This window comes from Rana temporaria, chromosome 5 (assembly GCF_905171775.1).
Source record: "Rana temporaria chromosome 5, aRanTem1.1, whole genome shotgun sequence".
NCBI lineage: Eukaryota > Metazoa > Chordata > Amphibia > Anura > Ranidae > Rana > Rana temporaria.
The window spans coordinates 169764685-169777661 of NC_053493.1; the positions used below are offsets into that span (position 1 = coordinate 169764685).

The window sequence follows — 12977 nt, forward strand, 5'->3', positions numbered from 1 at the left end:
GGAAGAGCCCTGTACTGTAGGTGTTGAACCACCCCTCCTCTCCTTACCGCTAGTCTGAGATACCTCTGGGACTGTGGAGAGATCGGGATGTGCAGATAGGCATCCCTCAAATCTATTGACGCCATGAAGCAACCTGGCGTCAATAGATTCCTGACCGAAAAGATAGAGTCCATTTTGAACCTCCTGTATTTGACTGATTTGTTCAAGGGTTTCAGGTTTAGGATCATCCTGAATTTTCCTGTGGGTTTTCTCACCAAAAACACATGGGATTAGAAACCCAGCCCCTGCTCTGCCTGAGGCACTTGTACTATTACCCTTTGCTGAATCAGCTCTTTTAAAGAGGATTTCATGGCCAGGGATTTTACTGGATCCTTTGGGAAATTTGTTACCAGAAATCTTTGTGGCGGGGTCTCTGAGAATTCTATCTCGTAACCCAGGGACAGGGTGGTCAGAATGTAACGATTGGTGGTTACCTCGGACCACAGCGGAAGAAACTGCTGTAATCTTCCGCCGACCCGGGTCGCCGAGTCATTGAGATTTCTGGGGCTGCGCAGGAGGATTGAAAAGGATTCCCCTTTTATCCTTGGCTTTCTGTGCTGCTCAACCTCTCCTATCCCCTTGGGGTTTGTTGCCTTTGTCCTGCACCCTTTGCTGACGAAAAAAACGTCTGGGGGGTTGCCTCTTTCTCTTAACTGGGAAAGACCTTTTCTTATCTGCGGTCCTATCTAGGATACTATCCAACTCTGGACCAAACAGGAGGTCTCCTGAAAAAGGGATGCCGCACAGCTTGTTCTTTGAGGCCGCATCCCCTGGCCAGGTTTTCAGCCACAGCGCCCTCCTGGCAGAATAAGCCAGGGCCGCGGACCTTGCTGACATTTTAATAGCCTCCACTGAAGCATCCGCAATGTAGGCTACTGCTGTGGTTAAAGTAGAGAAGGAGTCCAGAATCTCTTCTTTCGATGAATCAGCCGCAATATGAGCTTTCAACTGATTTGTCCAGAATTCTAGATTCCGGGCCACACAAGTTGTAGCCATGGCGGGCTTTAAACCATTCATGATAGACTGCCATGACCTCTTTAGGAGAAGATCCATTCGCTTGTCCATAGGGTCCTTGAGAACACCCATGTCCTCAAAGGCCAAGTCTGTCGACCTGGACACCTGAGAAAAAGCCGCATCAAGTCTAGGAACCTTGTTACAAACTGCTGCTGGATCTTCCTCAAAAGGAAAGCGCCTCTTATGTGCCTTAGGGAAAAAAGGCTTCTTCTCTAGATCCTGCCATTCTCTAACTATGGTCTCAGAAATTACTGAATGGACCGGAATGACCCGCCCTTTTGGTTCACCCAGACCCGCATACATGCGGTCATGCAAGGTTAGATCCCTTTTTTCCTCGCTCAGGCCTAAAGTTGCATGTATGGCCTTGATTAAGCCATCCACCTCCTCTAGAGATAGTTTAAACTTTGAGGGGTGCCCTATCGCTTCCCCCTCTGACTCCTCTGAGTCCTCACTACCTTGCTGGGCCCTGGGTCCCGAATCATCCACCATAACTAGTTCTGGTATAATCACTGAATCCTGAGAGGATTGGGAAGTGGAGGCTTCAGGGGTGGAAGGCGAAACTAATGAATCACGCAGAGATTGAAACGTGGTCAGCAGTTCTTTCTTTGCTGAGGAGATCAGATCATCCCGCATGGCGGCTGATTCCTCCTGAATCAAAGCATCAGTACATGCTTTACAAAGTGCTTTCTTTCAGCTCTCGCTCATCTTTGATCTACATGATGGGCATTTTCTTTTAGTGTCAGATTTAGCCTGCAAAAAAACACAGAAGAAAGCAGGGGGACCCTAGTGAGAACCCAGTTCCCATTTGTGGACCCTAAAAAAAGGTGCACTAGGAAAGACAGCAAATCAACCAGTGACCAGACAGGCCCCCAAGCCACTGGGGGGGGGGGGGAAGAGTTTTGAGACCGACCCTCCACCTGAAAGAAAGAGGCAGAAACTCATAAGGAAGGACACTCACTGCGCTGCTTCCCGCCGAGGTCTTGCTGGTGCCTGTGCCTGTCCCCACCGCTGGATTCTCTGCCGTCTCCATCGCAGAACGCCAGCGCTTCACCTCCTGGCTTCCTACACCTGCTCCCGGAGATCTATAGCGCCGCTGCGCCGGACCGGAAGCGGAAATCGGCACCAGCTCCCGCCCCGCCCCTTTCTCTAGTCGAAAGCGCCGGAAATGACGCGCAAAACAAGCGACCGTGCTGAAGAAAAAATGGCGCGAATCGCGCGCGGCCGCCGTCCCAGCTATTCGTGGCCCCACTGAGCATGCTAGTCACGGAAGGGGAGCCCGGCTACTACCGCCGCCGAACGGGTAGCACGGGGAGCGGATGTCTAACAGGCGGATGCCTGAAAAAAGGTAAGAGGGAAGCAATCCAGTCCCCTGGATGTTACAAAAAAAGCTCCCCTCTGGAAGATGTTCCCTCCGGGTCGGAGGAAACACAAAAACTGAAGTGTGCTGGGAGGAGCCTCCCTTTAAAGTTTGTGAAGAAGGTGTTTCCTGTTGGAGAGGGAGGAGCCACTATCTCTCGAGGTGCTGTCCTGAAAGACGCCCTGGGAAAATAGGTTTTGCAAGAAAATATTAGCAAAAATAAGAGCAGTGGTTATTCCGAAACAAATGAAATATGTAATCTCTTAGGCTAGGTTCATATCTTCTGTCATTTCTGTATAACATTCAAAAAAAGAAGCTAAATACTGCTTTCTGGACCATGAGAATGTTAAATGAAAGTCCAAGATCCACCATTTTGTTGAAGCCTTTGTAGAAAAGCTTTTTCTTGACCCTCTGATGTTTCACTGCAGTCTATGGAAGAGGGAGAGGGAGAGAATATCCTTTTTTCCCCACAAACTCTCCAATTCCAGCAAAATGCAGGAATCAGGATTCAGATTGCCGACACTATGGTGTCCCATGAATCCTTCCCAACTGCTCCCATCTATGCTGGAGATGAAATTAACAAAACAACTTTGCTGCATATGTTTTGGGACTGTCCACACCCACAAAAGGTTCTGGGACAAAGTAAAATCAATAATTTTTAAATTAACCAACATAAACCTTGGTGACAGTCCATCTGCTTTTCTCTTCCACTTGACAGCAATCCCGAATGGTGTGGATTACCACATTTTAAAAAGCGATACATGTCATTAGGGTTGTCCCGATACCACTTTTTTAGGACCGAGTACAAGTACCGATACTTTTTTTCAAGTAGTCGCCGATACCGAATACCGATACTTTTTTTAAATGTGTCCCCAAATGCAGCCATGTCCCCCCACACATGCAGCCATGTCCCCCACATATGCAGCCATGTCCCTCTAGCCATGTCCCTCACATATGCAGCCATGTCCCTCACATATGCAGCCATGTCCCTCACATATGCAGCCATGTCCCTCTAGCCATGTCCCTCACATATGCAGCAATGTCCCTCTAGCCATGTCCCTCACATATGCAGCCATGTCCCTCACATATGCAGCAATGTCCCTCTAGCCATGTCCCTCACATATGCAGCAATGTCCCTCTAGCCATGTCCCTCGATGCAGCGGCGGAAAGGGGGGGAAGTATTCTATTTAGGTATCGGGGGTATTTGCGCGAGTACGAGTACTCCCGCAAATACTCGGTATCGGTCCCGATACCGAAACTGGTATCGGTATCTGGACAACCCTACATGTCATGTATATATAGTATAACAGGATGCCAGGAACAAGATATGTATGTCTTCCCTCAGAGGGTTAATGAACCCACAGGCGGAGTTTACAGTGCAGGAAATGACAAACAGCATATGATGGACTTGTAGGAGTTTGTGAAAGGTGCCTGTGAAAAGTAACACGAAAAAAAGTTGCGAGAGCTAAAGTATTTCAGGGTTTGGAAAAACACTCCTAACAGCTCTGGGACAGTGACACCTACAAGCCTGTTGTTGATAGGGGGGATCCTTTGGGTTATTAGAAATATTAGAATAGCACACTGTAATTAATGTTACTGAGCTGAAGAACGGCTCATTGTGTTTGCTACTGGAAAGCATTGTGTTGCCTTTTGAGGTGGTTTTGTGGGTCTATAGCATTGATCCCTGACCACAGAATTTTACACACACACACACACACACACACACACACACACATATACATACGTGTGTGTGTAAAGTTACATATATACACAAACACACACACACAGCGCCTTGAAAAAGTATTCATACCTCTTGACATTTTTCACATTTTGTCACGTTACCAAAACCGTAAATGTATTTTATTGGGATTTTATGTGATAGCCCAGCACAAAGTGGCACATAATTGTGAATTGGAAGGAAAATAATAAATGGTTTTCAACATTTTTTACAAATAAATATGTGAAAAGTGTGGTGTGCATTTGTATTCAGCCCCCTTTACTCCGATACCCATAACTAAAATCTAGTTGAACCAATTGCCCTCAGAAGTCATCAAATTGTGTGTAATTTAATCTCAGTATAAATACAGCTGTTCTGTGAAGCCCTCAGTGGTGTGTTAGATAACCTTAGTGAACAAAAAGCATCATAAAACACAGAGGAACACACCAGACAGGTCACAGATAAAGTTGTGAAGAAGTTTAAAGCAGGGTTAAGTTATACAAAAATATCCCAAGCTTTGAAGATCTCTCGGAGCACTTCAATCGGAAAATGGGAAGAGTATTTTACTTTTGGCCTGAAAGCAAAACGCTACGTGTGGTGGAAAAATGAACACTGCACATCACCCTGAACACGCCGTCCCCACTGTGAAACATGGTGGTGGTAGCATCATGTTGTGGGGGATGCTTTTCTTCAGCAGTGACAGGGAAGCCGGTCAGCGTTGACGATTGGAGCCAAATACAGGGCAATCTTAGATGAAAACCTGTTAGAGTCTGCAAAAGACTGGGGCGGAGGTTCGCCTTCCATCACGACAACGACCATAAATATACAGCCAGGAGCTTCAATGAAATGGTTTAGATCAAAGCATTTTTTTGTGTTATGCCATGTACACACGACCGTTTTTCATGACGAGAAAAATTAAAACATTTTAATTGGTCATTAAAAACGACCCTGTGTAGGCTCCAGAGAATTTTTCTCGACGTGAAAAATGGCCATTCAAAATTTAGAACATACTCTAATTTTTCTCGTCGTTTCTCACGTTGTGAAAAACGATCGTGTGTAGACTTTAACGATGGGAAAAAAACACGCATGCTCAGAAGCAAGTTATGAGACGGGAGCACTCGTTCTGGTAAAACTAGCGTTTGTAATGAAGATGGCACATTTGTCAAGCTATAACAGACTGAAAAGCAAGGAGAAGACTGAGGGCTCTTTCACACGGAGCGGACCGTTTCTGGGTCCGCTCCGTGTGTCTCCGTCGGCTCAGCGGGGATCCCCGCTGAGCTGTCGGCGGATAGGGCGGTCCCCGCACACAGTGCAGGGACCGCCCTGTCTCCGCTCCGCTCTGCCCTATGGGGAACCGGATGCAGATGGACCGTCTGCATCAGTTCCGTTCCGCCGGACGGAAGAAAAAAATAGAGTTACGCTTACCGGTAACGTCTTTCAGGACAGCCCACAATTGAGAGATACTCCTCCTCTTCCTCTAGGAAACACTGCGCCAGCCCATAAATTTCTCACTCCCCCTGCCAGACCTCAGTTTTTATACGAGCACCTCCGGTCAGCTGGGGAGACACAAGAACATGTTAATAACATACTATTATATATCAACATCATGTCCTGGTCTTGAAATCAGACTTCCTCTATTCGGGTGGGTACCCAGGGCTGTCCTGAAAGACTACTGGAAAAGACGTTACCGGTAAGCGTAACTCTATTTTTCCCTTCCCGTCTTTCAGGACAGCCCACAATTGAGAGGATAATCGAGAACTTACCAACTAGGGTGGGACTATGGCTTGCAAAACCTTTCGCCCAAAGGCTTGCTCACCTGCCGAAACCAGGTCCATCCTGCAGTGTTTAACAAAGGTGGTGTAGCTGGACCATGTTGCTGCTTTGCAAATCTGTTCCGGCGTTGCTCCAGCTCTTTCTGCCTGAGAGGTTGCCAACGCTCGAGTGGAGTGTGCTTTTATTCCTGTAGGGATTTCCCTACCAGCCAAAGTGTATGCTTGCCCAATGCTTAGTCTTAGCCACCTGGCAATAGTGCGCCTAGATGCTTTGCATCCCTTCCTGGTTCCAGAAAATAAAACAAATAGTGAGTCTGACCTTCTAAACGGTTTAGTCACCTCTAAGTAATGTAGGATACTTCTCCTAACATCTAACGTACTGAAACGACGTTCCCTTTCCCCCGAAGGGTTGGAACAAAAAGAGGGTAAAACTATATCTTGACTCCTGTGAAACTTTGAAGTCACTTTAGGAAGAAAGGCTGGATCGGTCTTGAAAACGACCCTATCCGGGAAAATAACACAAAAAGGGGGTCTGATCGATAGAGCTTCTAGCTCGCTGACCCTCCTAGCAGTGGTCACTGCAACCAAAAATGCTGTTTTTAAGGTTAAATCCCTTAGAGAACAATTATCTAAGGGCTCAAAGGGAGTACCCGATAGGGTACGCAACACCAGAGACAGGTCCCAACTGGGGAAGGGTGGACCTCGAGCTGGTCTCTGTCTGGTTAGTGCTCTAAAGAACCAGACTACCCAGGGACTGGTGGCCAGAGGTTTTTCTAAATACACCGTAAGTGCCGAAACCTGCCCTTTAAGGGTGCTAACTGAAAGACCCTTATCTGCCCCACACTGAAGAAATTCTAAGACAGCCGTGGGGCTCTGTACAGAACAGGGGCAATTTACACACCATTCGTTGAAACGAAGCCAAACCTTCTTGTAAATTTTGCGGGTCTCCTTTCTACTATTAAGGAGGGTGGCAATTAAACCTTCAGAAAATCCCTTGGATCTTAGTATGGCTTCTTCAGTAGCCACGCCGCTAGCCTCCACCTGTGAACTTGTGGGCATAGGACTGGGCCCTGTGATAGAAGATCCTCTCGTTGAGGTAGAAATAAGGGTGGTTCTGCCGCTAACTGTTTGAGGACTGAGAACCATGCCCTCTTGGGCCAGTAAGGAGCTACCAGGACTACAGAGGTGTGCTCTGATTGGAATTTTCTCAGAACTGCTGGCAGAAGTACCGGAGGTGGGAATGCATAGCATCTTCCGAACTTCCAGCTTTGGGACAGGGCATCCACCCCCCTTGCTCCTTCTCCTCTGTTCAGGGAGAAGAAACAGGGGGTCTTCGCATTTTCTCTTGAGGCGAAGAGGTCCACCTCCAGAGTTCCCCATCTCTTGTTCAGGAGATGAAAGACCTCCTGGTTGAGGGTCCACTCGCCCTCCCTCAGCTGCCTTCGACTGAGGAAGTCTGCTGTCACGTTTCTTTCCCCCCTCAGAAAGACCGCTGATAGGCAGAGGGTGTGGATCTCGGCCCAGCCCAGAATCTCTGCTGCCAGGGCCGACAAACTTTCGCTTCTCGTGCTGCCCTGCTTGTTTAAGTAGGCTATGGCCGATGAATTGTCCGACCTCACCTGAATGTGGTGCCCCTGGAGTTCTTCCTGAAAGAACCTGAGGGCTAGGCCCACTGCCCTCAGCTCCTTCCAATTGGAAGATCTTTTCAGATCCTGGAGACCCCAGGTACCCTGCGCTGGAAGGGATCCCAGGTGTGCTCCCCAGCCCTTGCCGCTTGCGTCTGTGGTTACCACCCGAGACACCGGGATAATCCACAAACGTCCTTGGGTTACGTTGGTGGCCTTCCTCCACCACCAGAGGGATCTTTTTACCTGAAGTGGTACCTGAACCAAGGAGTCTAGGGCTTCTAGGCTGTGATCCCAGACCCTTAGTAGGAAGGCCTGCAGTGGGCGAAAGTGAAGACCTGCCCACTGCACGGCTGGGAGGGCAGATGTCAACAGACCTAGCGTTGACATCAGGGACCTTAGTGACACCTGTTGATTGTTTTGGAGGGAAGCCACTGCTCTGTCCAACTTCTTGACTTTCTCTACCGGGAGGAACACTCTTGAGAGAGTAGAATCCAGCAGGTACCCCAGGTAAGTGATCCGTTGTGATGGATTTAAACTGGACTTTTCTAGGTTCAGCAACCACCCTAGGTCCGTTAGAACCTTCTTGGTCACTTCCAGGTCCCTGGATAGCTGTTCTGGTGAGGCTGCGAAAAGAAGCAGGTCGTCCAGATAAGCTATGATGGATACTCCCTGAAGCCGCAGAAACGCTATGGGTTCTGCCAGGATCTTGGTAAAAATCCGGGGCGAGGAGGATAGCCCGAATGGCAGAGCCTGGAACTGGAGGTGTACAATCGTTCCCTCTAGGTCCACGGCCAATCGCAGATATTTCTGAGAACTCTCTGCGATCGGAACGTGCAAGTATGCGTCTCTGAGGTCCAGAGATACCATGAAATAATTGAGGGGAAGGAGGGCTCTGACTGTGTAAATCGATTCCATGCGGAACTTCCTGTATGAAATGGATCTGTTCAGAGGTTTTAGGTTTAGGATTAACCTGTATTTCCCTGAGGGCTTTTTTACCACAAAGATATGTGAATAAAATCCCCTTCCTTCCTCTGCCCTTGGAACTCTGAGGATGACACTCTGATCCTCTAGCTCCCTTAGAGCTCCCAACAAGGCTTCGGATTTCTCCTTGTCCCTGGGTAGATGGGTGACTAGGTATCTCTGGGGGGGAGGCGATGAAAATTCCAGTCGGTATCCCCCTCTTATGACCGCCAGGACAAACTGGTTTGGGGAAATTGATTCCCATTGTGGGAGAAAGGTCCCCAGTCTTCCTCCCACCCTGACTAGTGAGTCATGGGTTCTTAGGGGGCTGGACAGGAGGGTGAAAAATCGCTCCACCTCTGCCTCTGCCCTTGGGGGTCCAAACCCTCTTTTGGCCTGCCGGTTTGGCCCCTTTCTGTTTTTGCGGACGAAACCCCCTTCCTGCCTGTACTGCGACTTTTCTTTTAGGAGGAAAGGCCTTCTTTTTGTCCGCCGTGCGGTCTAGTACTGCTTCAAGGCCTGGGCCAAAAAGCAGGTCACCTGTGAAGGGAATACCACACAACTTGGACTTAGAGGCGCTGTCGCCAGTCCAAGTCTTGAGCCAGAGGGCCCTTCTGGCCGAGTTAGCCAGAGCAGCCGATCTGGCTGACATGCGGACTGACTGCGCTGAGGCATCCGCTATATAAGCGACTCCTTGCAGGATAGTAGGGAAAGAAGCTAAAATAGTTTCCTTATCCGTACCGGCTTCAATGTGCTCCTGAATCTTAGAGAGCCAATGTTCCAGATTGCGGGCCATTACCGTGACGGCAAGTTCTGGTTTAAGATTCCCGATAATAGAGTCCCAACATTTCTTTAATAGGGAATCCATTCTTTTGTCCATAACATCGGACAAAACCCCCATGTCCTCAAACGCTAAATCCGTGTTCCTGGACACTTGGGAGAAGGCGGCGTCTAATTTGGGGCTTTTGTTCCAAACAGACGAAGGATCCTCTGAGAAGGGGAATCTCCTCTTTAGGGATCTGGAAAAAAAGGGTTTCCTTTCAGGATCCTGCCACTCCTTCTTAATGGTCTCTACCAGTATTTCATGTACTGGGAAGACCCTTTTCTCTTGCTCCTCCAGACCTCTGTACATTCGATCATGGAGGGTAAGAGGTTTCTTGTCGGTTTGGATACCAAGGGTTGTGTAAACTGCCCCTAAGAGGTCCTCTACCTCATCCAGCGACAATTTGTACCTAGAGGGCTTCCTGGACTCCCCATCCTGGTCCTCTCCATCTGACCCCTCTTGAGAATCAGAGGTGGCACTATCCGGAAGAACCGGTTCCTCTTGGGAAGGGCCTGCGGAAACGTCTGCCATAACTGCTGCAATGGGTATGACAGGAGCAGGACCCTGAGCCTGTGGCTGGGTTGTAACCTGGGTGGGGACAGCCAAAGGCTGTAACCTCTCAAACAGAGATTTAAATGAGGAGAAAGTGGATGACAGCTCTTTAACAGAGGCTGCAAGTCCTGACTCCTGTTCTAATTCATTTTCCCTGACTAAGGATTGAATGCAATCCCTACACAGGACCTTAGTCCATGATTCTGGAAGGACATCCCTACAGGAGGCACACTTCCTCTTTGAGCTATGCCTTCCACCACCCGTTTTTTCAATGGCCTTCTGAAACACAGAAAAGGGCAGAAAACAACAGTTTTAAAAAATCATAAATTTGGTTACAACCCTGGGAGTGCACCTAGCCCCCTATAAACCCTGGGACTAAGGACTCCCCCTCCCCTGGCCACCCAGGGGGCTTGCCTCCCCATGCATTGAACCCTACATGGAGAGGCAAACCTAAGCTAGAGAGCGCCCCTCCCCAGGGTACTCTTACCTTAGGCTCGCTGGAGGTAGCGTCAGTTGTCAGGGCTGGCTCTGGAGATGCTGCCGACATGACCGCAGGTGGCTGCTTGCTGAGAGCTTCTCTTCGCCTGTGCGAGATCCGACTCCCTCCAGCGTCCGCCCGGACCTCCTATCAGCACCGCGACCCGGAACCGGAAGTCGCGGTTCAAAGGGGAGACATCCGCTCTACGCCGGAAATGACGTCACCCGCCGTCCAGCCCGCTCGGTTCAAAAAATTTTGCGGCCTGTAGTACAGGGTGAGCCTTGATGTCTCCCTCGCTGCGCCCCACTGGACAGGATAGGGGTCCCCCGCAACCAGCAGCCGCGCTCGGCGTGGATGGGGTGGCTAATGGTGGGCCTGCACCGCACCAGGATTCACCTGAAAAGCCTCTGCTTCCTTTAAGGTAAAAAGAATGGCCTCAGTCCTCTGCCTGAATTGGCATAGGTTCCATGCACAGTGTCTCCCCACCGGAGGAAACACTAATACTGAGGTCTGGCAGGGGGAGTGAGAAATTTATGGGCTGGCGCAGTGTTTCCTAGAGGAAGAGGAGGAGTATCTCTCAATTGTGGGCTGTCCTGAAAGACGGGAAGGGAAAAATAGGGTTTTCTTCCGTCCGAAAACCGGATCCCGACAGACGCGGACGCTAGCGGATGCTCCATCCGCTAACGGACGCGATCCCATAGGGATGTATTACAAGTCCGTTAACGGACTTGTAAAAACGGACAGGCGGAGCGGACGTCTGAAAGGGGCCTGAAAAGCGCGAATCGTCTCTCACCAAACTTTTACTAACACGAAATCAGCAAAAGCAGCCCAAAGGGTGGCGTCATCCAAATGGAACTTCCCCTTTATAGTGCCGTCATACGTGTTGTACGTCACCGCGCTTTGCTCGAGTGTTTTTTTTTTTCACGATCGTGTGTATGCAAGGCAGGCTTGACAAGAATCACGTCGAGAAAAACGTCTGGTTTTTCCATGACGTTAAAAATAGTCGTGTGTACGTGGCATCAGAATGGCCCAGTCAAAGTCCAGACCTAAATCCAATTGAGAATCTGTGGCAAGACTTGAAAATTACTGTTCAAAGATGCTCTTTATCCAATCTGACAGAGCTTGAGCAATTTTGAAAAAAAAGAATGGGCAAAAATGTCACTCTCTAGATGTGCAAAGCTGGTATTGACACCCCCAAAAAGACTTGTAGCAAAACGTGGTTCTATAAAGTATTGATTCAGGGGGGCTGAATACAACTGCATTCCACACTTTTCAAATATTTATTTGTAAAAAAAAAAAAATGGAAAACCATTTATAAATTTTCCTTCCAATTCACAATTGTGCCACTTTGTGTTGGTCTATCACATAAAATCCCAATAAAATACATTTACGTTTTTGGTTGTAACATGACAAAATGTGAAAACTTTCAAGGGGTGTGAATACTTTTTCAAGACACTGTATATGTTTGGGAGTGAATTACTCTAGGTACACCACATACTTTATTCTTGCATTTATTATTAGATCTACAACTTACTAATGTACTATGAGTTGTAGATACATTTTAAGCAGCATTACCCAAGATCTGAAAAGTATTTCAAGGATCCTTATGGGAGCAAAAAAGGTTGAGAAGGGCTACTATATTGTACAGAAGGATATTTTCAAAACATAATGTTGAATGGGGAAAGAGGGGACATTTTTGACACGCGTCATATGTTATGTCAAGTAGTGTCTCCTTCCCAGGCGCTTCGTTCCCAATATTCAAGACTCGGATCTCCTTCAAAAGTACGAAATGTATTCTTCAAGACAGGACAAGCAAACAGTCAATGCTTACATATTGGCAGCTGATAACACATGGCAGGATGGTATATTAGAAGGTTTTAGACGGAATGATATGATATGATGGTACATCATCTGCTGGATAGGGTCCCTTCCCCCCGATACTTCCATTGTGAAGGCTTCCCGCAGGGTGGGCTTCCTACCCCCATCTCCCTGTAGGGTCGGGTGACCCCAGTGTGTCCTAGCTAGCTACTCAAACCACATGGGATTCTTATACTGTTCTAAAAGCCAAGCTAAGCATATTTACTTTTAGAATAGCTCAAAGAATGGTGGTGAGCTACTGTCACAAACGCAACACCCACTTGAGTATATTTAGGTAACATATCTCCACCCACTGTCTTGACGTAGAACTTCAAGAATAGATGTAGTGTGGTGCTGCAACTGAACTTCGTTTTTCCTCAACAAACCTCAAAACTACCATGTTTAAATATTGATTCTCAGAAACTTTAATAAAATAATAATAAATTCAAAATCTGAGGCCTAGTACACACGAGAGGATTTATCCGTGGATACGGTCCACCGGACCGTATCCGCGGATAAATCCTTTCGAGGATTTCCACGGATTTGGATCCGATGGAGTGTACTCACCATCGGATCGAAATCCGCGCCGAAATCCCCTCGTGATGACGTGTCGCGCCGTCGCCGCGATGATGACGCGGCGACGTGCGCGACGCTTTCATAAAAGGAATTCCACGCATGCGTCGAATCATTACGACGCATGCGGGGGATCCCTTCGGACGGATCGATCCGGTGAGTCTGTACAGACCACCAGATCGATCCGCGGGAGCCAATTCAAGCAGA

General features: G+C 48.3%; 1 protein-coding gene across 3 annotated transcripts in view; it reads right to left on the minus strand.

Annotated features, from left to right (window-relative positions):
• The window catches only part of TRIP13 (thyroid hormone receptor interactor 13), a 140161-nt gene that overhangs the window by 63673 nt on the left and 63511 nt on the right, over nucleotides 1-12977 (minus strand). The window lies entirely within an intron of this gene.